This window comes from Crocodylus siamensis, chromosome 6 (genome assembly GCF_052110815.1).
Source record: "Crocodylus siamensis isolate JL-2025a chromosome 6, ASM5211081v1, whole genome shotgun sequence".
Classification (NCBI taxonomy): Eukaryota; Metazoa; Chordata; order Crocodylia; family Crocodylidae; genus Crocodylus; species Crocodylus siamensis.
Genome location: NC_143400.1, coordinates 35,646,346 through 35,674,200, shown reverse-complemented (window position 1 = coordinate 35,674,200; position 27,855 = coordinate 35,646,346).

Genomic DNA, 27,855 nt, shown 5'->3' with positions numbered 1-27,855 from the left:
TTTCTAAGTGTCACTCGTACACTTACGGATGGTATTAATAGCAGACCTGCAGTACCATCTCATAGGACACACTTGTGATTCCACCAAACTAGTCCAAGTCCCTAATCCCGTGCCAATGCCCTTGAGCCCCACTTCTCTATTAAAGCAAAACCAAACGAAAAATCCTAAGCAGTCTTTTAAGAATAAGCAAGCTTAATTATAGTGTCTGGAGATATGGGATCATCAATTGACTTTCATTCAAAGAAGTTGCCTTCACAATTGAGTGCTTGTTTAAATTAGCATGGGTGCACTAAGGAGAAAAGCTTTCTAGGAAAAAACAAAACCAACAAACACTACACATTACATCCAGCCTCTGTGACTAAGCAAACCATGTATATCTTTTCCTGGTTCAATCTGACCTTGTATCCTGCTCAATACAAATTCAAACAGGCCCCAGAGGGGAAATTTGTGCTGCCCTCCCTGGTCCATAACTTATGTTATCTGGTACTAGCCACTAACCAGAACAGAAACCCTGGATTAAATGGCATATTTTCTGGTCCAACATGGCGGCTCCTTATAAAAATTAAAGCCGATGGAAATCAACAGGAAAAAAATTGCATTTCTTTGAATAGGGCCCTAATTTGACCAATGCTAGTTCACTTAAGGATTTCATTTAGTCTTTCACAAGGATATAACTTGGATGCTAGAAAGTAGAGATGGATGAACTTTGTGGGGGCCAAAACCTTCTTGGGTTAAGAGAGAAATTTGGCAACACTAGAATACTTCCCAAATTCATAATGATTCTGTTGACTGGTCTGTGCTGGAGAAAACAAAATTTTAAAAGCTAAAAAGGGTTTCCTTCTGATATTTTTAATGAAATGTTTTGATTTATTTATTCAAAAATGTCATTTTGTTTTGAAATTGCCTTCATTGTATTTTAACAAAAATCAATACACCAACCTCAAAAAACATGCTCAAATGCAGAATAAAATGCTTCATTTGATATGAAACAGTTTTTTAATGTGCTGTAAATTTGGATGTGCTGGGAATTTCTTCTTTTAATTACCAGTGTGCCCAAGAAAACCAATATATATGCACATCATTCTACTTGGAAGAAAGCATTGCATAGAGTATGGTTTGTGGTTTTTTGTTTTTGGGGGGTTTTCTTGGTCCGCTTATAAATTTCCCACCTGACAGAGGCTGCCAGTGATTAAATCCCTGGAGTTATAACTGGATTTTTACACACCAGCACCCTTCCCATGTTCAACCAGCAGTGAATCCAGTATCTGCTGAGCCATGAAAAACAAATAAGACAGCACATTTTTGCATTATCTACACTCTTTGCAATCCTAATAAGTAATTATTTAATCTACACACACACCCATGCATTCTGGGGACCTAGGGATGAATTTCCTTTTTTGCAGTTTACCAGGAAAGAGGAAAACAAAAAACAAAAAACAAAAACCTTCTCTATTGTTGTAGTGAAATATACTGGCCATTTCCTCTTATGGGGAAATTTAGAAATCCTGTATTACTCTAAGGATATTTTGTGGCCATGCTTGCGGTGAAGAAACAGCCTTGGTTAGCTGGCAAAAAGGCTGTTGAGAAAAAATGTGTGTTAAGCTTTTTCCCCTTAAACTCCATTTAGGGTGCATTTCATTTTGCATTCAGTGGACTTCCCCCAAAACATCTGGAATGGGCACCGTTTTGGAACGGTGGTCTAATTTAATTCAATGGAAGTCTTCCTGCTAAATTCAGTGGACTCTGGATTAGCTTCTTCCTGTGTAAGGAATGCAGGATTGGGCATGTCTTCTATGGATCCATCCCTATGCAGGTTAAACCTGCCCATCTTAATTAAATAAGACGGTGTCCATGAATTTGACTTTTAAGCCCACGGTCAAAAAGCTGGTCTTTACTGGAAGCCCCATTTCCAACTATTTTGACTTCTTCAGTTTCAACATCAGATTTATTATTCTTATTCAATTATCTTTGTGACTGACGGATGATGTCAGTCGGGGCGGGGGGACCACTACTACTGTTTATGAGAAGAAACCCCTCAATCATACGCTCCAGATCCAGGTGAGAGAGAAGTTAAACAGTAGCCTTAGTTTTGAATGCTTCAAACATTTGTAGCCTTTTCTACTTAAAACCGATTATTATGGCCTAAATAGATTAATTTATCCTTTCACAGTTGCTCTCAAATGATAAGTTAAGAATGGAGGAACTCCGCAGGTTACCAGTTACTTTATGTCTGTGGTTTGATCTTGGGAACAAAAAATTGATCCAAAATGAAATCTCTATGGGATTAATTAACTCAGAAAGACTTTAAAAACATAACCCCCTCCCCCCGCCCAAACCCCCTTCTGATTAAAGGTTGAATGAATTACTGAAGGATGAGTACATGCCTAGGGTACTATTGGTTAAGTATGTAATTAATCTTTTGCCTCCAATAAATATGGATTACAGACAAAAGGAAAAATACTCATTTCTAAAATCATGATTTATGTTTTAAAATATACATAAAAAATTATTTTCTCTGACCTTCTCTTCCCACTTGTGGCTTTTACATGTTAAGAATCAAATTACAGAGGGAATGACTGTGATCATTTTAAGGCCATTCCAGCTAGCTGACACCCTGGGATCCATTCAATGGCATTGTGCCGGCAGACCACTTAATGCATGTGGCTGCTCCAACCACCCACAGATGTGCTAAACCAAAGGAGTCAGATTCTCAGCTGGTGCAAATCAATGCATCTACGTTGATTTATGCCATGTCAGGATCTGGTCTGAGGTTTTAATGCAATGCCAAATTTGCATGCAGACTACGAAGGCGTTTGAAAGTCTGATTTAACATTTTTAGATTACTGTTCTGTCAATAAGCGTCACTTAGTTTCTCCTAAAATAAAACCCTTTAGAACTATTCATTCTCTCTGCGGGTGGTGAACTGGAAGGCTAAAGGGGTTGCAAATCCCTTAAATCAAATAATTACTTACCTTGGCTTCTTCCTGCAATCCACCCTGCAGGTTCAGAGAAGCACCCTGACCCACTGGCAATGACTGTTTAATTAGAGAGACATCCCTTTCAGACTTTACAAAGGTCCAAGTTCATTTATCTGTTTATCACCAATTTGTGTCACACCATGTTCTTGCATAATCAAAGGCATTAAAAAGCCAGGTTAGGTCACTAGGACAATACTAATGGTTATAATGCTTCTATAGCAAGTTTGGGGAAGGCAAACCAAACCCTGCACAGAACACTGCAAGTCATTTACACATTAAACAGAATTATACCTGATGGAGTACCAATCTCTAAAGGAAAGTGTTTGCTAAAGTTACATACGTTTCTACACATGTCAGCCTGTTTAAAACTCTTGAAACAAGTATGGTCATTGTCTCCATCAACTATTTTAAAGGCAACACTGGGTGCGTTTACATGAAACGCTTCACTGCACATTAGACTAATATACTGTGCAGTAAAGCATCATCATCTACACATGCACAGCAATTACTGTGCAGTAGATTAGTCTAATATACCATTTTCTGGTTCCTTTATATACAGGTACTAGAAAATCAGCACATTACACATATGTAGATGCTGACCAAGAGCAAACTGCTCCTAGTCAGCTTAGGCGGTAAGGGCCACAGGCAGGATGCTGCCTGCCAGCCACATGGAGATTGGGACCCATCCCAAATCTCCACAGCATGAGGAGAGCTGTCCTGGCTGCTGGGCAACTGCCTCCCAGCCACATGGAGATCAGAATCTGTCCTGATCTCTGTAGGGTGGGGAAAGCATTCCTGGCTGCTGGGCAGTGGCCTCCCAGCCAAGTGAAGATCAGGATACCCTGATCTCCATGTGGCTGGCAAGCACCTGCCTGGGAGCTGAGACAGCTCTCCCCTGCCCACAGAGAATAGGACCAGCCTCTGTGCCCCCTGCCAGCCCGGGCTGGGCACCTGGGGGAGCTCGGAGCTCCCTCCAACTACTGCAAGCGGGCAGAGCAGAGCAGGAGCAGCCCTAGACTGAATTGTTTCTGACGGGTGCACGTTCAGATGCATGCAAAGGCAGAGTTTAATGTGCCTGAATTTTCTGTGCAGAAAATTCATGCACATTAATTGCACTTGTAGACATGCCCATGTATGTATTTTGGTGAGGAGGAGGGGACTTACCAAGTTTCTGTATTTGTTACCATCCTGAGTAAATGCTATAGACTTATGCCCGCATACGTATACTGCTCTAGGGTTCTTCTCTGGGAGGATTTACTCTTCTCGTTCTCTGTGGAATGGTGTACAGCCCTTGTGCAAGGTGTGCAAGGGCCTCAGAATTGGGAAACAACTTCTAGTACCGTGTCTCTGAATCTTAGGAATGCCCAATGACAGCAATTCTGGCATACGGTAATATTATCATTGTGCAATGCAGCATTACTATTTTGGTTTGGAAAATAAGCAGATGCTATGGTGACGCATTGATGGCAACAAGCCGGGACATGGATGCTACATTGCTATAGCAACAAGTTACAGCGATGTAGAGTCTAAAAATAACTGTGCGCTGCTGGAACGATGCAGTACCAAATGCGCAGTCGGGGGCACGTGTAGACGCACCCAGACAGTAGGGAACCTATAGTGTGTAACAGCTGGCCAAGATCATAGACTCAATCAGCACAGAACTAAGAAAAGGATCAGAGGTGCACTAGTCCATGTCTGCACTGTATCCATCTCGCACGTCTCTCCCCAACAATGTGTTTATTCCAGAAAAAAAATTTCCCCCATACAACAAATGCCATATAGCAAAAATTATCTTTAAAAAAAAAATAAATGTAAAAAGAAAGAAGAAAAAAAAGTTACGTTAAAGGAAGGGGATGCTGGAAGAGGGGAGCTGCTGATGGAATGAAATATTCCCATCCCGGAAGAGTTGCTCTCCAGTTGGAGGTCTCCAAGCCAGAAAGTGAGTGAGCAAGTGCAAACATGCTCTGGTGTCAGAGGAGTGGAACTAACATGTTATTTTCCAATTTTTTATGTTAAAGGGATGTTTAATTTACAATTTGATTTAATTATTCATTGGGACAAATACACTTAACATTTCAATAATTAACTTCTACAGCAACTGTGGGGAAAATCTGATTTATCTGTTTATTTCCATCGGTAGCTGTCTAATTGGCTACGCTGTCCTCACCTCTGCAATCTATGCTTGTGGACAAAAATACTTATGCTATTACTGGGACAAGTCAAATACCCAGAGCTTGTATGGCCAATGCAGAGGCCAGGGATAAAAAAAAAAGGGAAATGAATTTTGCAGCAGAAACAAGGTAAATGGATTTTAATTTTAATTGTTTTTCTAATAGTACTGAAAACAGAACCCAGGATCCAAATCTGCTCTTTGTTTCCAGGAAATTTCTAAATCAAGGTTCGGACCTCATAGCTGAGGCCCCTCTCTGCTTTGAAACAGAGACTGAGAAAAATTAGATGTAGCATTGGGTTTGCATAATCCCTGTGATTTTGCTTTTGCAAAATGCAAACCAAGGAAGGTTAAGGGCTCGTATGATTCTCTCCAAGCCTTCAGAGTCTGTGTGGGACAGAAGATCTTCGTTTGTCCCATCTCTGCTTTATCACAAAAATAATCTTTACTTTTCTCTTCACAATTTTATCTCGTTTTCCATGGAAACGCCACAGGTAGCTGGCAACCGAGTGCAAAATTCTCCCTTGTAGATTCAGACAATGAATGCCCAGTGAAAGCACTGATGGCCAATTTTTAAAATTTAAACTGCTTCTCAAACATTAACTCTTTGACCACCAAAACTCAGTCATCTAGAATATTTATATAACCCTCTTCTCCATCATCCAACCCTGTTCTCATACTCAGGGTCAAACCTGTTTTATAGTATTGTACTGCATGGTTCAACAAGGAACTCCACTTCCTTCCCATTTCCCTGCTCTGATTTTCCCAGACGGAGAGTAAACTTCAGGTTTACTCAAGGCCTTCTACAATGTGAGGCGCTATAATTCATCGGTAACATCATCCTAAGATATATAGGAAGAAACATGGCTGTAAAATGCATAGACACTTTTCTGGGGTGCTGGTTATAGCCATTTTGGTCTAAGGACACAGGCAGACAAGGTTCTTTGGGTAAATGCGATGTCTTTTATTAGACCAACTAAATAGTTGGAAAAATTGTTCTTTGCAAGCTTTTGGGTACAAAACCTTGTGTGCTGGAAAGCTTGCAAAGAACAATTTTTTCCAACTATTTAGTTGGTCTAATAAAAAGAGATCACATTTCCCCAGACAACTTTGGACATTTTTTCTGCACAATGCTCAGAAGCAAGTTGTGGAGTTGCATGCGTGTGACTCTGGTTTTTGCATACAGATTTGTGCACAACACATGCATGAGTTGGGCCACATGCATGGGATATGATTTTGCCTAGTCACTTTGTCCATTTCTGGCCATTTTTTTTCCATAAAATAATTACATGATCCAGTTACGTGAAGTGTTCTTGGTTTTTCAATGCAGACAGCAATGCAAAGCACAGCTACAAAGCCAAGCTATTAAAAATCCCATGTCAGGAAAAGAATCCATTCACAGGTGGTTGGGTTCCCCCCCCTCCTTTACAATTCCTTTAGAAGTATCCTCTCTACTGTAAATAAGGTTAGAAATGCTAATCATTAATTCTATTTAGGCCTAATATGTCATAAAGCCAAGGAAAGCAGGCCATTTTCCTCTCTGCTGGGGCACAAAAAGTGTATTAACTATTCCAGCCAGTGCTGTGAATGATTTATTAATTCAATTTTGGAATGTGTGACTGTCAGATCATATAAGTTCATGTTATAAAAAGACAGTCTCTCCGAGGACTCTTTTACTCTTTCTTTAAACCAACTGACTGACACTTCACATGCTTCACTACTGTATCCATCTATCTCCTTGTCGCATTCTCTCTCTGTGACTGTCAGACAGAGGTTATACAATTTGCCCTGTCCATATTAAGAAGCTGTTTGTGCTTGATGAGGCAGCTGGGAGGGGCTGGTACCCAGTGGCCTAGAGGTAGTAACATCTCTACCCAAGTCCTAAAATCTGATTTTAGAAGCATGGGGTATCCAGCTCCACAGAGCACCAAATGCTCAGCACTACTTGTTTCCAGAGGGAATTCTAGGTTGCTCATTTTTGCCAGAGGAAAGGTTGCAGAAGCCCTCAAGCAGGAGAGGAAAAAAAGAGGACGTATGTGAAGGACAGGAGGGGGAGATGGGAGAGGGTGTGTGTGCGCATGCACAGACAGGACAGACAGCTATAGATCTAACCATAAAGATACACGTCGAAATGCGAGTTGGAGCTCTATCAATATACAGGTTGAGATACAAATACACACAGAGCAGGGGACAGAAAAGAAAGTGGCACACGGACTACATCACCAGTCCACCTTCTCAAAGGTTTTCAGCTCACGGACCCACAATAAGTTGATTTAGGTTTTGTGAAAATGAGTCACAAAACAAGCCTAACATCGTACCGACCAGACTGTTTCTCTTTCATCCTGCTGCTGTATTGAACACCTCAATATTACTGAACCCTAATGATCACTGAAAACCAGGACATGACACTACGAGGAGCCAACTTTTGAAGGGAAAGGAAATTGAATGAAATCGAACACCATTGTCCAAGCTGCGTGTGAAGCAAAATGGAAACGAGAAAAATGATGACAATGAAAAACAAACTAGATTTAATTGCTTTTGCAGTAGGGCTATTTTCTTAACACCACAAGTAGAGGTATTTTTCTTTGAAATACCAGAGTTCAGAATCTGCTCTTGGTAGCGCCTTGTCAAGCCAGAGTCTCTCTAACTCAATCCCCTGCAATAATAGTAGTTCCCTGCCTCAAAGGTGTTGGAAAGATAAACGCTATAGATGTTGAGAGATGTTCAGACACTTCAGTGTTGGGGGCCATAATGAATATTTCAAAATTGAGCCCAGTGAATTTTACAAATCAAGGAGCCGTTTGGAGTAGGAGCATCAGGATCAGGCTCATGTTGACAGGGGTTGTTTCCCCTCCCCCATTTTTAAATCGGAAAGATTTCCCTCAACACAGCCTTCCCACCCCTCTGACCTGTTTTCTGACTTGCTCACTCAGTTTACTTGTGTATATGTAGGAGTATTCCCATGGCTGTCAGGTCAGAGGGTCTCCACATGCCACAAGGATTCTTACAGTAAGACAGTGACATTGCTCAGTGCTTCCGGCAGTGCCGAGAGACAAGCCTAAAACCCTCAGGATGCTGTTAAGTGCTCACATACAGATTTTGTGAATCACAGTTGAAGTTAACGAGAAACAAAATAAACAGTGATTTATGTAAAAAACCAAACATGTTCTATACATAATGAGAATTAGAAAAAAGAGAGATTCAGAAGTAGGTGGCAGAGAGTAGTTATTGTTATATTTGATAGCATGAGTGGTCAACCAAAAATCAGAGCCTGGCAGATTGCACGAGTGGGATTTCATCAGAGAAATACCTGAATCCATCATCCATTTCTCCTCCTAAGGAAACCATAATGTAGAAAGCTCCATTTCCCTGGACCAAGCAGGAATCCACTAACAAGAAACTGTTTCTTTGCTTCTAGTTCCTACCCTGTTTCAGCCAACATGTCACCTACAAGCACTCTCTCTTGCCCTTTCTCCCAGTTATCAGTTATGCTACCAGGATTTCTGGGGTTGTTTTTGGATCTCCCCCCCCTCCCCCCTGAAAAAAAAGCCTCATAAAAGAAATATGAAATAATAATGGGCTGCTTGCAGGTGTGAAAAAACCCAAAATGAACAGTGCTTTCCTTGAAACTCAGTGTGCCCAGCACATGCCCAGAAGAGTAGCTGCATTAGCTGGATGCAGCCCACCCAGCTTCTGTACAGATTGAGCACTTTAGTGGGGCTTTTTGGTGCTTTTATCTAACAGCTGACTCATTCAGCCATTACAGGGGTTTTCAACCTTTTTGGGTCAGTGTAGTGCTGGCGACTGGTCAAGAAGGCAGGAGTCCCCCAGCAGCCAGACAAGCGGTTGGGGTGTCCTCTAGCAGTCGGTCAAACAGGAGGGGGGGTCCCCTAGTCACCATTTGTGATCAGTGAGGGGAAGGAGGGGGTCTGCTGCAACTAATTGGTGTGCCCACTGCCAAGTACCCCCAGGGGTATGCATACACCCAGTTGAAAACCCCCAAGCTATTAGAGAAGTATCAACAAGCCCCACTGAAGCTCCTGATCTAGCAGAACAATAAAGGCCAGTGCACAGGCACAAAGTAGCTCCCGATACAGCTGCTGCAGAGCTGGGTCGGACCAATGTGCTGCTTCTTCTGGTAAAGCACTTCCTCCCTCCCCGCTCCCCCAGGTCTGCAAGCAAGAAGCCATAATGACTTAAAAAGCTGTTGGATGCAAAATGAAGCAAAAAATGTTTGCTTGGTCTCTTTGAAGTTTCCTGGAAAAAAAACTGAAAATATTTAATGAAATAATAGATACGATTCATGTAGAAAACATACCAGGGTTTTAAACCAGTGCCAACTGCAAAACAGGAATACCCTTTTTAAATTATTGGGGTTACCTTGGTATAAGACTGATGTGCATCAGTGAGTCACGTTGCTCAGTTGTAATTCTGTTACTGGAACCCACTGAGAAGTGGAAAAGCACATCAGATTTTTAATCAAAGGATTGATTAGTCAGACAGCTGGACCTCAACCAAATCCTGATACCTGCAGAATTGGAAAGCATCTGAACCCGAGCTCTGTGGCTCAAGCTACTCCATGAACAGGGACTTTCCGAAGCCCTGTCAAGCAATCCTCTGCTCCTTCCAACAAGATTCAATCTAATACCCTACCCCGGACAGTGTTGTGACCCCAACATTGACAATGGTGGGAAGAAATCTAGTGGACACTTTGTTCTTGCCTTTCATGTGATTTTATGTGGGAGGTACTCAGACTCTATGGTGATGGGGAAGCTGCATATAAAACACACCACGATGGCTAGGGTCTGTGATTTTCAATCTCTTATATTTGTCACAAAGGACAAAATAGTCTTGCCACTCTACTTCTTTTGCTTTATAATTTCCTATGATTCATTCAGGGCGGCTCTGGTAATAAAACAGGACGCAGTCCTCTCCATCCTCCAGATGGGGACTAGATAATTAAATGGATGTTTCTAGTACAATGCTCTATTTATACTGCCTTGTGCACAGTGAATTAGTGTTGCATCTCCAAAGAGTCCACTCTGAACAAAGAAACAGCAAAAAGAAATTGATTTGTATCTGGCTCTATTGTACGTGGATCTAAGTTGCAGTACGTTTATCTCTGCATTATACAATATAGGATTAAGAATGGAGGTTCATAGGGCTTAGAAAATTGGAATTGTGGTGGTTTACTCACAATTTGCCCTGGCATAAATGAATGAACAGGATTCAAAGAAGAGAAAAATCAAACTGTTCCCCTCTAGCCTTCTATCTAGGACCGATTCCCATTTATACCAAGGCCTTCAACACCACTTTGTCATGGTAAAGGCTCATTTACATTGCAAAAAATAGGAGCTTTAGGACTTCATTTTAACTAGAACACTGGCCATTTGTAGATGTGCTCACCATTTTCTAAACCATGTTAACACATTCGTATCACACAGTTTGGATCAAATTTGAATTTCAGTTAAAAGTGGATAGACAAGCACTGACCATCAGGCCCTTAACAGACCCAAGCTGCAACATCCGTGTGTGGGCTTGTGCGCTTGCAGAGTTCTTTGCGGTGATGCAATATCTTTTATTAGACCAACTAAATAGTTGGAAAAAATGTTCCTTGCAAGCTTTCAGGCACAAACACCCTTCTTCAGGCATAGGGAGAAACACATTCAGGCATGTGTTTAGCACTTGCCATTGGAAGTAATTAGGAGGCGATAATAAGCCTGTTTAAGCGCTGTTACATTGTTGCAAACATACTGACAGTAAAGTGCTGCTCCAGGACCATTAATGGGTGCAATTCGGTGACCTGAGCGTTGACTGACTACCATCTCAGCCAATGTGTTGTGGGGCAGGGGGAGAGGAGTGGGTTGCCCTCTTCTTCACAGACCAGTAGCCCATGTGGTTGGGCAGGGCTGGGGGCTTAGTCAGGATACTGATACTTAGTCGCAGTGAGGTGTTTGGCACATTTGACTTTGTGAAGGTGTTACTTTGTGCCTGAGCAATGGCCTCTATTGTTCTACAAAAAGCCAAAGGAGTTTCCCTTGTGGGGCTTGATATTTGCCATGCATCTCTGCCAAATTCCTAAAGACTGTCTTTTCCTAAAAGCAATGTATAAACAAGTTAATGAATACGGTTTAAATTCTAGAGTTCAGACTGCCCTAGTCTTCAAGAGGATTAGTTTGTTCAGACCAGAGCCAATTGTAATGTGGACTACAACCATCCATGCATATATGTTGACAGCTGCAGCCCGGATTAAAACCTAGACCAATCTAACGTCTATAAACAGCCTCACTGGCCTCTCTTGACCTTGCCTTGCACATCATGCAAGTCATTCAAGCTACTGCAAAGTGGGTGGTGAAATTCTGTAGCAGCTTTTCCTTCACTTTGCATGGGGGGTGGTCAATGAGGGCAGCAGGAGTCTGATTTTTTTTTATGCAGTTTCAATAATTTCAGAACAGTCAACTCTGGGTTACTATAAATAAGAAGAGAATCCAGTTTGGAGTGACCAGCACTTCCCCTCTCCTGCCCCTGCTTTCTTTTAAATTTCATTTATAATGTTCAGCATGTCATAATTGCTATTTCAGATGGCATTTTCCCCAGCAAAATCACATGTGTAATTAATACAATTTGCATCTCCCTGTAACAGGAATAAGCAGATATGCAGGTATAGTGCATGTCTTACTGCTGCCCATCAGTGGGAAGTGCTGCCAGATGACCACAGGCCAGTACTTCTATATATTTTGATATGTCACTTGCTAATAAACCCTTGCAAAACCAAGAGCTGCAAATAATCACATGGAATGATGGAATTCCCATCATACCAAATTCACCTCAACTTCCCAAGACCATTTTCCAATGTGCAAGTTAATCTTCCTCCCAGACTCTTCCCCATCTGTAGTCCCCCTGCAACATACTGTCTAATACCTTTTCTCCTCATTCATGAGGCAGGGACTTGGAAACAGAAAAGAAACAAAGTCAAAATATTAAAGAAGAAAGCTTCTCTGATCCATCTAGTCTACCTCATCCCTGTTACGGTGGCATCCCTTCAGGTACTTTAATGATCACTTCGGCAAAGGAGAAGGCCAAAGAGAAATCTGGCCACTAAGAGCTTCCAGAAGTTGATCTGTTAATATAATCAGGGTGCTGCCTGTCAAAAGGCCTCTCAGGAACTGACAAGCAAGAAACAATTATTTGGCATGATTCTTTCCTTGAAAGAAAAGTTGAATTTAATAAACATAAGACACACAGGGGAGGGAGAATAGTTCACTTACTGTGCTTTTAAGTCATTTCCCTCCCCCCACCCTTTTACACATCCCACAATGGAGCAACCTCTCCAACAGAGACAAGTCATTTATTGACTCTCTAAATCTAAAATAAGGTGCCTTTTCCACTTATGTCTACAATACTTGCCCAAATGGGCTGGAAGTCCATTACCTTCAGGACTTGAATTTCCTCTACACTTGGATGCAATACATTTCTCAAGGTAATAGATGTGGGGTAGACAGAGATCGGGTGGGTGTTGAAGGGGGGCAGAAATACCTAGAGAGGAGAGATCCATCTGAACTCTGTCAGATGCAAAGTTAAAAGAAGGAAGCCAGGTTAAAGTTGGGTTTGAGTCCCAAGTGGTAGCTTGCTTGGCAAGCTTTCATACACAAGAGCAAAATTTCAATGATGTTAGTAGGACACAGTGCAGAAGTAATTGCTTGCATTTTGGTTAGCCTTCACAGGTCACAAAGCTTACCTGTGACAGCAGATTTCTCTCGTCATCTTCCCACATCTACCCTAATGACTAAAAAAATGCAGGTGCAAACATCCCCAACAGAAAAGAGGTGTTGCACCTGAAAGGATCCAAATGAGATTTCAAGGTGCACTAGACGGGATGCCTCATAGCACAAGGCCTGAGGAGCCACTGCTATTATGCCTGTAAAAGCAGAGCTCCCCTGCGTGTTGGTTGTAGCCGTGTTGGTCTAAGGACAATTTTTCCAACCAGTTAGCTGGTCTAATAAAAAGACATCATGTTTACCCAAAGAACCTCATCTGCCTGAGCTCTCCTGGGGTCTAAGGCAGTTCCTTTATATGGGACAGATTCTTCCTGGGACAAACTCCCAGTCACTCTAGGTCTGTTTTATTCCTATTGCCACTAGAAAAGTGCTGGTGGGAGAGCCTTCTCACTATGGAGGACTGGTCAATGACTAGGACTTTTTTTTTTAAATTGGTAGTGGTAGATAACTGACATTTTTTAAGTCACTCAAATGACTTCCAATAGATCGAAGCAGAGGAAACGGGTACTTTTGCTCTGGTACCGGGGGGGAACTGCAATTACCTTCTTTTACATGTTAACCTAGTCCTGATGCTACAGGTGGGGAGTACAAAGCAGCATGCAACCAAGTCCCACTTAAACCTGGTTTTGAGTGCGTCTGTCTCCATAGGACTGGTCCAAGCCGATCGCTCAGGGGAGAGGGGTGGATTTCACCCTCTGTAAGTGAGGGGGGCAGAATGGAGCCCATAGAGAAGCCCATCCTTCCTTCTGTGCTCAACAAGCAGTCCAGAGATTTTACAATTCAGATAATGCATCTTTTCTAATGCTACATCCAGGAGGCTATTTGCTTATATAGCAGATCATGAGGTAACCATGGCAAAGGCAGCAGTTCCTAGCGAGGGATTTTGAACTTTAAGTCTTTTTTTGCCATTCAAGGTCACCTCATAGATACCGTCTCAAGAGCAAGGGATGCTGCACCCTACTCAGACAAAGAAGCATGTTATTCTGTCAGGGAGGGTGTGGGAAGACAACAATGATGGCATTTCCAATGAAGCCAGAAAGCAAGCCAGGATGTTAAGAGCCAAGTCACAAGAAGCTTTGAGAGAGAGAGCTAGGTTGGAACTAGCAATAGCCATTATCTTACAAAAAGGCACCTAGACAGCCTCCTCCAGTGAGCTGAACAGTTTGGGTCCACTTGTGGAGTTATCCTCTACACAGGAGAGAAAGAAAGGGAACAGCATATCGAGGGAGGCAGGAGATGCAATCTTGGTAGTGGTATTACTCCTAGTTTTCCCTAGAGGTAAGAAGGGTTTGATTTTCTTTGCAAGGAGGTAGCAGCAGCTGGGAGGAGCATGGCAGCAGTGGAGAGGGCTGGGAAGCCACCCTGAGCTTCATTCTTTTCTGGGGTAGCTCCTTTTTGACCATGCCGGGCCTTACCGCATGGATGCGATCATCTCTCTCTGGTAACATTTACCTCATCAGAAGCTAAAACCAAATCTCATCCTTCCACACCTACCATTTAACCAACATTTCATGTTCACAGAAGGAAAGCCAATGGCTAACCTTGCACTCTTAAATATGTAGAGGCGGTGGGGTTCTCCCATGAAAGAAGGTTTTCCAGACGTCTCTCAACATTACATGCAGCTGATAAATATGTCTAGCCTCGTTGCCATTACCCCACATTTAAAAGTGGTTGAAGATTGGGCCCAGGCTGTAATGCTTGTAGACAATGGGTCATCAAAAGCCTCCCACATTCCCCTCAGGAAGTGCCCAGATCCCCCAACAGGGAGTAAACTGCCACTGGAACATCTCTCTAGTCCGATTACATCTCTTAGATGCAAACTTTGGATGGCAGGCTATGGATTTTCCACAACAGAGAATCATTTTAAAGATTAGCTGGAGTCTAGGGTTTTGTTTTTTTTGTTTGTCTGGGTTTTTTTGGACCCATCACCACTATGAGCAACTATTGGACAGCAAGTGGATATACACATTTATGGGCATTCTGCACTTTTAAACTACAGTACAGGTGACCATGGGCATGTAGAAGGGTAGTTAGAAGTGACAGTATGCTTTATTTCCTCCAATAAGTTTGGATTCAGCTGAGCTTGTTGAATGTTTTCCACTGCTTTTTTCCCCCTGGAAAGATGCGTTTTCACCACAGGATATTTTGTCACACAGATTTGTGCAGTATGCTGGAAAATGTTGACTTTTCATCCAAAAAAATGGAAATCGCAAGACTATTTTTGTGGAACTGCTGGTATCTTGGGAAACAAAATGTCAGAAATGTCACTTTTAAAGGTGTTTCATTGTCAAGAAATCAACCTTTTTCAATTAAAGCAAAAAAACTCCCAAAAAGCAAAAACAAACAAAAAAACCCAACTGCCCCACTGAAAAAAATTCTCCAGCAGCTCCAGTTTCAAGGGTGCCTCCAAGGATTGGCATCAGATCTTCCTGATGCATCACACAGGCCAGATTCAATACACAGGAGAATTAATTTTCTATTGTGCTGTAACTGGTGTAAAGAAGCCTAGCCTTTACTCTATTGCAGACAAGGAGAAGCAATTTAGATACAGCTTATACTCACGTGCTATACAAAACCATATTAGTGGCCCAATCTTCTGCTGATCTAAAATGCCACAGCACCGGAGTAGTCAATACAGTTACGCTGCTGACACCAGTGAAGAGTAGGTCCCTTGTGTTATCGACACTAGTGCAGACTTGCCAGACGCCAGTATTCACTTGCTTTGCACTACTGGTTATGACCACGCTCCAGGGCTCTTCAAAGTCAGTCCCAAAGTCTTTTCCTGGCAAGAGAGGGACAAAGCATTATCATTCTAAAGTTAGTTGGCACTTGGCAGGTCACTTCTTTAAGGAAAAAAAAAAAAAGGAAAGAATGTTTTCCAAAAAATCTTTGGCCTTGATGATTAATGATTATGCTGAAGACCGAGCCACATGCATCTCAGGAACAGATGGGTCTGTTTTAGCTCAGTTGTCACCAAGAGGCACTTTATCATTTTTCTTTTTCCCAAATGTGCTTGCTTATTTATTTTGTCAAGTAACTAATATTCAGTCCAAAGGGGAGGGCAGGCAGAGTGGGAGAAATTGGGCAGGAGAGAGAGGTAGCCTCCTCTGGTCACCTACAAATGATGAATGAGAGAAAGGTGGAAACAATATACAAGAAGCAAGAGAGTAGTTGGTTTAGGATTGTAGAGTGAGGGGTTGGTGAGGCAGACAGACTATCCTGCAAGTTGTTCCCCATAAGAGGACCATTACCTTCCTCCATAGTGGTCCACAGACTGCACAGTGGCTCTGTGAAAAGATCTGCCCACATTCAATACCTACGTGTAGACAAAACAGGGAGCCTCAGAGTGGCAAAGGAGATGAAATAAATCTGAGAAGGGGAAAAGAGAGGAAAAGAAAAAAAGGAGTAGAGAGGGAAAGGGATGAAAAAAAATCCAGAGGGGGAAGACTGGGAAAACAATGAGCAAAATGGGGAGGAAAGAGAGGAAGCAAACGTAAGGAAAGGAAAGAGCAAGAGAATGATGAAGAGGTAGAGAGGGATTTCATTTTTGTTTGCATCCTCAAGCTATAAACTCAGCTGGTTTATTAAATAGAAGCCCCCCCCCTATAAAGATGTCATCTCAGAGGAAAGCAGAGGGAGTTACTTGCAACACCCACAAGGATTGTTTGGCAACACCGACTCAAAATGATCTTGGGGATGGGTCACTGAAGCAGGAGAAAAAGAACTGTGCATGGGGTTAATTCATTTCTTATTGATTTTTTTCTTTCCTTTTTTTGCAACTGTACGTTACTTTAAACACTTCATGCTTTCCAGAGGACATTAAAAAGAAGGTTGAATTTGGAAAGATTCTGAAAGCACTTTACGTAAAAAAAATTCTTTGGAAGTGAAAGACTCCTTGTTCCGAGTGAAGAGCTAAGTCCTCTATTTATGAAGCAGGAGTCATTGGGGGATGGGGGGCGGTATTATTGATTTCAGTGAATCAAAATAAAAGAACTGGTCAGGAATGGACATCGGCTATAATGACACAAGTTACTCTATTATCACTTCAAGTGCATCTACATGAAGGGCTTACACCAATTTAAATAAATCTATTTCCAAACTAAGCTAATGCAGCTCTTTTATGTAGACACAGCCTTGGTTATAAACAAGTATGCCATTTTCATTACAGCTTAAGCAAAGCTGTGTGCGCCTTGGTTTCCCTTCCTGTGACATCAGTATAATCAAGCGCAACAAAAATGCTTTGCAACAGCACCAAGTTAATACATACTTCAAAGGAGCTTTGCAAAGGTAATGGAGAAGTGACAGGCATTTATTATATTTTTCTATTTGTTTTACCCCCACGCATTTGTGTTTTCCATTACTTGTTAAATGTCTTGCTTTGCAGGAATAGCAGGCTACATAGAAACACAGCAGCCAAATAAACTCTTCTCTCATTAGTGAGTAAACTTCCAGACAATCCCAAACCTGCATGTGTTGGGGAAAAAGAAGTGGCTTCTCTCTACCTTGCTCTATTTTTAAAAAGGCAGAAGGTACATGTTGTACAGTTCAGCTGCCAGATCAGATTTCAGCAAGTGGACATGGTAAGGCAAAGAAAGAACAGCCACAGTTCAGGATTAGATTCACTTTGCTCTCTGCTCCCTGACTTGTGTGTCATCCCAGCCTCATCAGCTGAATTTGAGGGCATTTAGTTAAGCCTAGCAAAGGGAGGCTGGAACTTTTCCTAGCTCCTGGCTGCCTGCAGCTTGTCAGCTCTCTGCATCCCCTATGACAAGTGCAATACACCCTTGAGGGGGAAGCACAGGGAGGTATCCAGCATGGTGGCTGGCCAACGCACGGGTAGCAGGAAGAACTCGAGAGTAGCTCCGGTAGGATGGCATGTCACAGGTTGTCTTTAAGAGAACAAGCCAGCAGGTTTAGCTTTGAGGAGGCAGATAACTCCTCCGGCAACTCACTGCAGGAGGGGACATACACATACAGGAAAGAGTTTAGATATAAACGAGCTGGTAAAGCTGGTGTGCAGAGTGTGAGAGAGAAAGTGGGGGAAGACATAAATATTTCATATTTATAACATGCTCTGGTCCTGCAATGAGGGAAGCGGTCTTGTTTGCATTCTGGACAGGCCTTAACTGAATTCAACACCCCGCTGCCATAAGTAATACAAATGCATACGGACAGCCCCTACCCAGTATAAACAGACAAGGTTGACAAAGGTTGAGAGTGAAAAATGAGGCAAAGTGACTTGCCACAAGCCAAGACCAGAGCTGGGAATAAAACCCAGGTCTGCATTCTGTTCTGTACAGGTTTTGCCCTTACTTGAGTAATAACATCCCAAATCCTAGCCACCTGGCCAGACCTGCCCTTCCTTTTCACTCAACGGGGATCAACAACTTGCTTGAAATATATATATTTTAACCCATAGTAGTATAATTGGATGGAGTTTTGGTACTTGCAAAAGGCTTTATAAGGCTTCATAAGCACATTTATATATATGTACCACATAAAACTACAGCTGGTGGAAAACTATTCAATGGAGCCATTGAACGTAACTAAAAAAAAAAAAAAAAAGTTTCATGAGAATATTCCTATTTTTTCTAAACTCTAAATGGAAAAATTCCCAAGCTATTTTTTCAAGTATCATTCCCTTTACTTTTGTACTACACTTGACTATATTTGAACACCATTGAGACCGAACATTTTGATGGTTCAGAGAGATCCTTTTAAATTTCAATTCTGGAGGGGGGGAAAAAAAAAATTAAAACTTTTGTCCTCATATTTGGTGAAAACAAGCATGAAAATTTCAGAATTTCTCAGAAACTGAAAACAACATTTTCTGACCAAGCCTATTAAAACACAGACACAGGTGCTCCTGCTATTAAATCCATTTAGCCAAACAAACACCTGGCACCAAACACGTCTGTGGCCTTATTTGCATTGTCCCAGAGCCAGTTTGCCAGTGGCAATATCACAAAATCACTGTTCTACTAGAGGAAGTTCAAGGTGAGTCTTTTGAAAGTGAAGAAAAGGTTGGCACTGGAAGTATTCAGACAAAGGATGCACTCTGCATGTGAATGGATCACGCAGGGCACCCGTTACCAGATCATGCTCTACAGGCACGTGATATGTTCAAGAGAGCTGGTTTTTAAATCTTAAAGAAAATGTCAATTTTAGCCTCCAAATGCAGGATTGCCAAGGGGAAATGAAGAAAAACTTCTGTATTTCTCTCTTGTCTCATCTGCTGAAGGCATGTCAACAGATGGAGTTAATCCAAAATAACTCTTCTGGAATACTGCCATATATGGACACACTTCTTCTTGGAAAAAAAAGGAGTGCCTAAATTCCTCTTTAGTTTAATCTATAATAGACAGACAGAAATCACGTATTGAGACAAATCTACAGTAACGGTCTCTATCCTCTGCAATCTTTGTACAGTGTGGTGCAGTAAATTTAGAGCATTGCTGTAGAACTGGTCGACTTTTCTATAATACTGGGAGCACACTATGCATATGATACATAATCCTGGGCATCTGTGGGGACTGAGGAAAAGTGTAGTCTTGCCTATCCCCATTAGGGTTCAGCTGTTACCCTGAAGGAAACAGGGGAAGGTGAAAGATGGACATTTTTAAGACATCATTCTGTCTATGGCGTTGTGAATTGTATCCATCATGAGCCTAACAGAAAAAAAAAGTGTGAAAATGACACTATTGCTTGCTGGAAAGGACAGCACAGCAAGGAGGCTCGTCAGCTGGAGGCCCCTCTTCCACAGCTCTCAATGAAAAAGTGGGTTCATCTGTCAAATGCAGGGCCCCAAACTGACGACTGGTATATTTAATAAAACGTAGCATCTTTCAGCACCGGAGGAGCTGGGGTCTCTTTGGACAGGTCAGCATTTGCACAGAAATGCCATGGAACAGTGTCTCTGCCATTCTTGCCAATAGCATCGTGACATGCTGAGTTTGCTTAATAAGCAGCCAGGTGCCCCAAACAGAGACATATTTAGTGGCTGTGAAGGCTCAAGTTGAATTAGTGTTGCAAGAAGTCTTAAAGAGCTCCATGGCTGGTTGTTCTGTTTTGGGGTCTGTATATAAAAATTCACAGGAGAGAGTTTGAGGCCAGACCCTCCAATGACATAAACAATACTTGGACATGAATCTCGAGTGCCAACACCAAGGGCCAAATAAGTATGAGGAAGTGATGTGTGTGCAGAGAGAGCTGCCTTCAGCAGAAGCTACTTCAGGGAATGGCCTATAAGAAACTGCCTCGGGGAGATGAAACCCTTCAGTCTCCTTAGCAGTTGAGGAGGAGCACACAGATCGGCCCTGGTAACACCATAGCTGAAACCTTGATCTCCCGCACTGATCATTTTTACTTGCCTGAAGTCCTGCTCCAAAGCTCAGCGCCATTGAGTGACTTCCCATCGTCTTCAAACAATCTCTAAACAGTCCCAAACAGTTTGTCATCCTTTATGTAGACAGTGCATCTCAGGAGAACCACAATGTATCCTTTCCTAGGGAAACGCGTGAAAGCATCGTATCTGTGCATGCATGCATACACACACATAGCCTACCCATGTTAGGTCCAAAACTGGCCTCCAGCATTTTAAAAAGTCAGCAGGTTGGTCACCAGAAAAAAAAGTCACCAGATTCAGAAAATTCACATAGGTATGCACCTAAAACTCATGTAGTGGGATCAAATCACTTGCTGTAAGTTAATCATGGCTTAAGCGCTGTGCTGAACTGAGTCCATGAGCTGAATTCATACTGCAGGTCAAAGTTAAAATCAGGCTATAGCCTAGTTTCTTTAAAAGACTCTATATGTTTACTTGCATATGCATTTGCACCTTTACATTCAGACTGCCAGCCCCTTTTCTTTCTTTAAATCTATTTTATTCTCCTGTTATGCTGCTTTCCAGTGCACTTAACCACAAGCTGAGAAACCCCTTTCCTTCCTCCTTTTTCTTATTCTTTGAATCTCATGCTTTTAAAATCTAATTTGAGATGCCTGGGATTCATGTTTAGCTGCCGTCTCTGAAGATCAAGTGTGGGCAATATAAGAATCCCAGCCCATTAGATAACATTGTACTCAGCTCCCCGGAGACTGTGCTCAAAAAATGTATAGACTTTTAAGGCTAATTGGTTCCAAAATATACTCCCTGTTCTCTCCCATTACAGCCCCTCTAGGGATAACTTTAGTGAAATAACTAGTGATATTTAGGTAGCTGACGCTCAGCAGACTATGTAGCAAGACTATGGAAAAAGATTCTCCAGGCATTTTTGTCACCCAGCTGTTAAAACGTTTCAATTCCTAGAAAACTGCACCTCTCCCATCATCTCTCTCCATTCTCCTCTTTTTTTTGGCCTTCTAACTACAAGATGTCATAGTGGATCAGAGCAGTGGCCAATCTAATTCCCATCCGTAGCTATAAGGGAAGATGCAAGAAGCCTCCCGTAAAGAGCCATTATTTTCATCTCCCCATAAGGAAAATTTTCATCTAAGTTCCTCTAGTTCATGTCTGGTTTGCCCTTGAAGTATCTGAATTGCCAGATACTCCTTCCCAGTGCCGACATAACTGCTGCTTCTCTTTCCCGATGCATTTTTGTATGTATTTGTTGCATCTTTATCTTACGCTATGCTGGGGCTCCAGACCCAATGTTCATTTCAACCAAACTGATGGTTTCAGGGGAAGCCTCAAGTAGAAAAACAATATTTTTTAGGTCAAGTTGAGTTGTGCGATTGCTCCTGAATCCGGTCTCTCTGACAGTAGCCAGGACCAGCTCTCTCAGAAGGAGGTAAAAGAAATTCCATAACAGGCAGCAGTCTACCCAACTCTTGAGAAGGTCTTAAGCTCTTTTGTTTCTTTTTCCCTTTTTGCCCAAAGTCTGGGGAGGGGAGGGAGTGTGCGCAAAGAGATAAGAGTTACAATTTCCTTTCAAAATGAAATAAGTTTCTGGCTTCTGTGGCCAAGGAGAAAAGACTAAGAAACCAGAAGGCAAATAAAAAGAATGCAAATTCTAGCACCTCCCTTCCCCTCAAAGCTCACAATTGCTCCAAGGCTAAAGGATTTTTGAACTGTGACGGTTAGCAATACTGGGAGAGTTATTATATCTACCTTGGTCTTGTTCAATTTGACAGCTTCAGTTTCCCCATCTGTATAATGGGCCCGACAACATTTGCTTCACAGGCTTATTTCGTTGCTAACATGCTGCGAAACTTCAGAGGAGACATCAACAAGCTGTTACTGCTATTTGGCTATGCAGTTGCTTCAGCACAGGCAGACAGCAAGGAAGAGAGGTGCATTTTAAGTGGAAATGCCATGTTCTTGGGCTGGTGTTTGCACATGCTAATTAGGACTAGTTTAGCATTTATACTGCTTGTCTCAAATCATATTGTCCAGCAACACATGTTAAGTCCTAGCAGAAATATACCAGGCTAGGAATTCAACTTTTTTCCCCACACTTGGCCCCCAAAACTCACATTTTAAAGCTAAGCCCCCATGTTATTCATCTTTGTATGCTGGCCCCACTGACATTTATTAGCCTGAAAGTTAAACAGAACCAGAGATGTGATTCCCAGCCTCCTTTGTCCTTTTTTTCAAAATTATTATTATTATTATGATTATTATTATTTTTTTTTTTAAAACAGACAGTAGGCAAGGTGCAAAGATCCAAATTGCCACAGGGCTGTTGTCATAGTAAAGCACAGGAGGGAGGTTTGAGATAGAGGGTTTTGTTTTGAGGGCGGGTGCTCTGAGGCTCAACAGATAGTACAAAGTACACCAACAGCAAGAGCAGGTCTGTCCAAGGGTTGGGTACCCAGACCTGAGCATGTTACTCACAGTGCCATACGGTTGCTGCATGCCACGTTATTGTGGAAAAACAAAGAGACAACAACAGAAGACATTACTTCCCGGCAACCCCCAATGTTCTGCTTTGGAAAGGTTACATCTTTGTCTGAAAGGCTTCACACTAAGCTCAGCATTCAGGGCTTTAATTAGCCACAGTACATACATTAACCCTGAGCAGGGCTGCTTAGCTCTCAACACTGCTGAAACTGCTTCAGGTAAGTTTTCCTGGCTGCGACACCTGTGATAAAGCCAGTTATCACCACTATTGCCTGTCGTTTCAGATGAAGGTTATCTAGTGCTTTAGATGCTTCCTGAAAAAGGTTAAAGGAAGTGATGGTCCCTATCTGGAGGAGCTCACCACTGGAAGATGGGGGGAGGAAAAAACAAAACCAAGCTAGAAACCCCAAAACAGAAAGTTTTAGAGCAGAGAGTGCAATAGTGGAAGTGGGCAAGGTCCAAAGCATTGGGGTTTTGTTTTGTTTTTTTAAACAGGAGTACTGGATACCCTACCTTGGATGTGTTAAACTGCTGAAATGGTATATACACTAGTCATTTATTTACAAGACAAAAACCCTCTCACCTTTTAGCTGATAAATTTTAAAGAGAGAGACCATCAAGCAGAACAGAGCTGCGTTAATGCTGCTCTATACCTCAAGGAAGGAATTTACAAATATTTTGCATCAGCCTAACTCTGGTCGCACCGTAGCAGGACTCCTATGGGCTTCAACAGGGAGAGAGATCAGGAAACGCACGGTGCCCCTACAAGTCCAAACCTACAAACACCAGAGACAGCATAGGAACATGAAGGAATGGCTTGAGTTTCCATTCTGAGATGATCTTTCCTTAGTCACATCCTTCAAAAAAAGCCAGAACTGTGAATACTATAAAGCAGCATAGCTCCATTCAAGTCAGTGCTGCCTGACTGAGTTGCATCAGCTGTGAACCTGTCCCAAAATGTTTTAAACTATATTACAAAAAGATCAGCCTCCCCACAAAAAGCTACTGGGGTGGGGAAGGGGCAGGCAGGGGTGGAAATCAATCATTTACGTTACCAGGAGCTGACTGGGAAAACTCATCACAGCATCAGTATTGTTTGTTGCTAGTTCTTCACCACCAAACCACTCCTCCACCTCCAAAAACTTAACTTTGCCTTGACTTTGAAATCAGAGGGATAGCTGCTGGCATTGTCAGGAAATCAGAGATAGTTTGCATCCGAGTGACATTTCTTATGCAAAAAGAACCTCAATTATAATCCCTCCAAGCAGGTGCCCCAATATTTTATTTCTCAGTGTTCCTCTTCTACTAGCAGCGGGTACCTGCTAGAGGGACAGAGAGAGGTGACACCATCTGTGGCTTTACCTATGAAGCATGACATTTCCAGACTCAGGTTCAGCATCTTGGGGTCAGCAGAAGAGTTTCTAACTTTTTGCATTTAGATCAATGGTTCAAGATGAGCTCAGCTTACTATTTATTTATCAAATACTCATTACTAGGCTGTAGAGTGTCCTTTGGGAATGGACGGGAGGTCTCTGCGCCCCCTGGTAAATACCGATTCACATCCTATAATGAACAGTGTCAGCTTCATAGCTGCTGGCAGTCTCAGCAAAAGGCCAGCATTGAACTGATTATGAAGAAAAGCACAAGAAAGGCTTTGCAAGGTCCAAAATTAGAGGAGGTAGAGGGTCTGAAAGTCAATGCAAAGTCCACTGCATGAAGAAACATGCGATTGCTGTACATCCTGAAAGCGGGTCCTTTTCATTTTTAGAATGTTTGCATTTTAAGACTATAGCAGACAACCCTGTTGCACAAAGCCCGACTGTTCTGCACCCTGGGTATGAACCTCTCCAGGCCGAGTTTCACACAACAGACTGAAAGTAAAAAAACCTCCTCTCCTAACTATTGTGTTCTTTCATCCAAGCCCCGGCATGCATCCACAACAAGCCTTCTGCAGAGCCTTAAATTGGAAACAAACATGGGATACGGGGATTGAGAACTACCAGCTGTGCCTACCCACTCTTCTTCCACCCCCTTTCAATCCTCCCTCAGTGGGATTTCTCTTACTAATCACTTGTTTCATCTCTAGTTGGTTGTGAGAAGCCCTACCTTCTCTCCCTCTGATCCTTTGACTGTAGAAACAAGGAGAGAGATTGATGCACTTAGCTGGCAGGCACGCATTCCCTGCCAGAGATGGACAAAGAATGGCAAGAAAAGCCCAGCAATAATCTGCCTTGGAATCACCAATTTCACTAAGCTGCATTAAGAAGTCCAATTAGTATTCTTCACAACCCACTAATGATTCAGATACTTTTTAGCTAAAGATCATGGAAGCCCTTTGTTCTGCTACCTCTTGGCTAATCATCTATGCACCGAATCCCCTCCGGTGCAGAGCTATCCTCATGCTGGGATGGGGTTGCTGTCTCTGGCTACTAGATATCACCATTTAAAAATGTAATCAATGATGACATTATTAGGAGAACGAAGCCTAAGTGGCATAAATTGTTAATGAAGGAAATTTAGGCTTCGGGTGTTGTAGCTAGCAAGCGAGAAAATGCCTTTGAGCATCTCTCTGCTGGCATGTGGCAAACTGTCGGTGTTATGAGAAGAACTGCCAAGGGTTTGAGGCCCCCAAAACATGTCCTAATTTACTTTTTAAAAATTGTTATGAGAAAATTCCTCCAGCTTGTATAAAAAATAATGAAAAAGCACTCTGTCACCAAAAATTAGAGAGAAAAACAAGCGATTTCTCCAAGTGCAGCAAGCAGAGTGATTTGTGCTCCCCCTACTGGCTGGATAGCAGCAATCAGCCAACAAAATAACGGCCCCAATTCTGATGCGACCTGCACAATTTCAAGAACAGAATCGATACAATTCCCTGCACTAGATTTGTATCTCTGTGATGAAGGCAGTCATTTTTTAGGGTCATTTGATTTCTCTTCCAATCAGAGGTCTGGACTGAGACTCAAGCAATGTGGTTACATCTTGTTTCTCTGCCACAGACTCCCTGCATGATGTCGAGCAAGTCGCTTAACCCTTCCAAGCCTCAGAATCTCTTCTGTAAGCCTAGGTAACAATGCTTTTCTAGCTTAGAGCAGCATCGGGAGGTGTATTAATGTGGATCAAATGCTCATCCTCTGAACGTCCAGCCACATTATTCTAAATGAATGGCATTTATATTTACAAGTGACAAGGTTTGGCTGATGCCCCACACCCAGCAAGTGCTGGAGCTTGTATGGTAGTCTGCCCATACAGAGAGGTGGAATCCAGATATTTGCTCCCTTTACAGACCTGATTGTACTCCCTGCCATCATTTTGTTACCAACTAGTGTTCAGGTAAGTTCCTTCCTTCAAATGCTATGAATTGTGGTCCAGTTTCCCCTTGCTACCCTGGCAACACCACCAGTGCTTCCCTTGAAGGTGCCCAAGGTGAAGCATGGCACATTTTTTTAATTTTTTTTGTGGGGGGTCAAATAAAGCCTATGTTTTCATTAATTTGAACGCACTTAGCATTTCTCTTTTACTGTAAGCAGGCCATATGTGCCAGTAAGCAGTACCTTCCAGCTCTGTTGTCTCTAGCACCCTGCCAAACATTTGGTACCATACACACTATTTTTCAAAGGTTTATATAACTGCCTTAAAATGATACTCCTGGCTGAATGATCCATGGAGGCTTTGCTGCCCTTGTCTGAACATGACATGTCTTAACTTGCAAGTTTCTGCCTTGAGTCCAAGTCAAAACATCCTATTGGGAAAATCAGCACCACTTTACGGTTATTAACTAAGCGTTAAAGAAAGTACAGATAAACAAGTGTTATTTTATGACATGCAGATGATCAGCAGAGCAATGAGAAATTTCCTTGCGTCTCCCACTGACTTCAGCTGGAATTGTGGGTGCTCACTATGGCGAAACACAGAACAAAAATAAGAGCAAGCCCTTAAAATAGTCTTACTATTTCTTAAACCTACTGACCTTGCATCTCTCACTTCTATGAAACACTCCTACCCAAAAGGTGTAATTTATTCCTGTGTAGATGGGTGGCTTAAGACTTAGGCTATATAGCACTTAAACCTTCCAGATAAGGCTTAGGTAATACAGGGAGCATCCATGCCAGATGCTTACTGCAGAGCTGACTGATTAGCTCCACAGTAAAGTCTCAGTGCCTAAACACGTGGCCCTATTAGGTCACAGGAAGCTCATTAACTTCACCATTGATTAGTACTTGTAAACACAAATACTGTCCTAAGGTGGAGCTCTGCAGCGCACAGCAATGCATGTGTAGGTGTTGATGGGGCTGGCTGGGACAGGAGGGTGCTTTAGTGAGGGGGCTGCCTACTGGCTAGTCCCACACTGGAGCACCATGGGGCTCCAGTCCACCCATCTGCAACACGTTCAGCCCATCGGCGCTGCCTTGGGCTGGCAGGCTGACCCCTCGGGACACCAGCTGGGGCTGCTCCAGCTCAGCTCAATGTGCTATGGGCCCAGGCACCTGTGCAAACATGGAGCCCAGGAGAAATAAACTCCATTGTGATGTGCCAGAGTTCCCCGATCTGTGCTAACAGCACATGTAGATGCACCCACAGAGGCCATATAGCAGCTTGCTGCATTTTACCCTATTACTACTTGTATTCCAGCAGTGACCCTCTTTCACAAAAGTCTGTACCTTAGCATGCTACAGTATCATACTGGACCATAGCAAAAGCTACTCCCTTCCCCAAAGGGCTCACAGTCCAAATGAGACTAGAAAAAATTCTTATTGCCATTTGAGTATATAGGAAGCTGGGTCATAAAAAGGCAAAACACTCTGCTTAAGGCCACGCACAGTATGGCATGACAGAGCTGGAAACTGAACCCAGATCTCCTGAGTTTCTATAAAGTGCCTGGGCTGCTATACTTCACTGGATACTGATAGCCAAAATGGAGGCATATCAGACTATAAGCAACATAAGTGCTGGGGACAGACATTACACACAAACTGGTCTAAAGTGATCAGAAACTGGTTTAAACCATAACAGAACAGATGTTCAGTGCACATAAGCCAATTTGAGAATGGCTGAAACTGGTTTGAGATCAACCTGGTGGAATGGAGACTT